The sequence below is a fragment of the Moschus berezovskii genome, chromosome 14, assembly GCF_049115385.1.
Source record: "Moschus berezovskii isolate FMDL1 chromosome 14, NW_MosBer_1.0, whole genome shotgun sequence".
Lineage (NCBI taxonomy): Eukaryota > Metazoa > Chordata > Mammalia > Artiodactyla > Moschidae > Moschus > Moschus berezovskii.
In genome coordinates this window covers 85,529,370-85,531,148 of record NC_142473.1, presented here as the reverse complement: position 1 = coordinate 85,531,148, position 1,779 = coordinate 85,529,370, and the positions used below count along the sequence as shown (strand labels likewise).

The window sequence follows — 1,779 nt, the reverse complement described above, 5'->3', positions numbered from 1 at the left end:
AAAAGGAAATGGCAACCCATTCCAGTATTCTTGACTGGAAAATCCTATCGACAGAAGGAGCCTGGTGGGGTACAGTCCATGGGGTCGCAAGAGTTGGATATGACTTAGCAACTAAGCCACAAGCACAGCCAAGCTGTGAAGAGGCTGTCTGTTTAATATATGAAATATTAAATAGTGGTCAAACAGCTATACTGGATGCTTTGATGTGCTGAATTTTAACACTTTGGATCCAATCTGAAAGCTAATTTTTTCCATATGACTTTTAGAGCTTCTTTTACCTCTTTATTTCTCAAACTATAGATCAGGGGATTCAACATGGGAATCACAATGCCATAAAATACAGAGGCCACTTTCCTATTTTCTTGGGAATTATGCAAATAAGACTGTAAGTACATGTAAGAGAGGGTTCCATAGAAAATGGTGACTGCTGTCAGGTGGGAGGCACAGGTGGAGAAGGCTTTTTTCTTTCCTGCATTGGAAGAGATCTTCAGGATGGCAGCCAGGATAAACATGTAGGAAATGATGATGGCCAACACAGTGGATGTCAGATTAAATCCCACAAGACAAGAATCGGCAAGATGTTGATGTCAGTGTCGGAGCAGGAGAGGGCAAGAACTGGAGGAATGTCGCAGAAAAAGTGATTGATGGTATTACCCTTGCAGAAGACCAGCGAAAACGTAAAACCTGTGTGCACAGATGCATTTATGGAGCCCATGATGTATGAACCAGCTACCAACTGGATGCAGACTCTTCGGGACATGATGATGGGATAGCGAAGTGGGTTGTAGATAGCCACAGAATGGTCCGCCGCCATAGTAGCCAGGAGGTAACAGTCACCGGTTACAAATGTTGTATAAACCAATAATTGTATGACACAGCCCTTGAATGATATTGATTTATTTTCTATTATGAAGTTTTGCAGCATCTTGGGAGTGACAGCAGAGGTAAAACAGATATCAACAAAAGCCAAATGCTGTAGGAAAAAGTACATGGGTGTTTGGAGTCTGGACTCTGTCTTGATGAGTAGGATCATTCCAATATTACCCATCATGGAGGTCCCATAGATGACCAGAAATACAGTGAAGAGGAAATACTGAAACTCATGTTGGACACCAAATCCCAGAAGAAAGAATTCAGTCACTTCAGTGCTATTTCTCAGTGTCATGAGCACAAAAAGTCTAGAAAGGACCAAGGGGGAGACCAGGAAAGGAAAAGAAATGACTTGTTGAATAAAAAAGGCCCTTAACACTTTATGTTACTTTGTAAAAATTATATTTTCATAGTAATCACTCACAACAGGGTTTATTTCCAAAATTTCTTTCAATGTTTTAAAATAAGAAATCACCACATAAAACCAATATATTAGCCATAGATTCATTTTCAAAACAAAGAAGTTTTCACAGAAGATTCACTTTTAATGTTTGGATTCTAAGAAACATAGATTGACAAACATTTCACCAAACCTGCCAGTTTCCTTTCCATAGCCCAATGCTGAACATAAATGGAGCCTCAGAAGCACTGAAAGCCAGCAGAGGTTAAGCACATTCAAATTGCTTAGGCAATTTCTTCATAGTAGAAAGGCTTATGGCCTTTCTTCATAGTAATCATTTAATCAGCAAAGACCTTCACCATAAATGAAACAAATAATTTCATACTGAGAAAACCCAAGCTTAAAACATACACATGTGTCAGATGTGGCTGGTAGGACTTGTACTAGTTTCATTAGCTCTTGAAAAGTCTTCCTAATGTCATATCTATACTTCACTTGAATTCAGAGTG

At 39.2% G+C, this 1,779-nt stretch overlaps 1 pseudogene; it reads right to left on the bottom strand.

Annotated features, from left to right (window-relative positions):
- Window positions 1-215: 215 nt before the first annotated feature.
- LOC129553726 (olfactory receptor 5AK3-like) lies at window positions 216-1,207 on the bottom strand (annotated as a pseudogene).
- Between the last annotated feature and the right edge of the window lie 572 nt (window positions 1,208-1,779).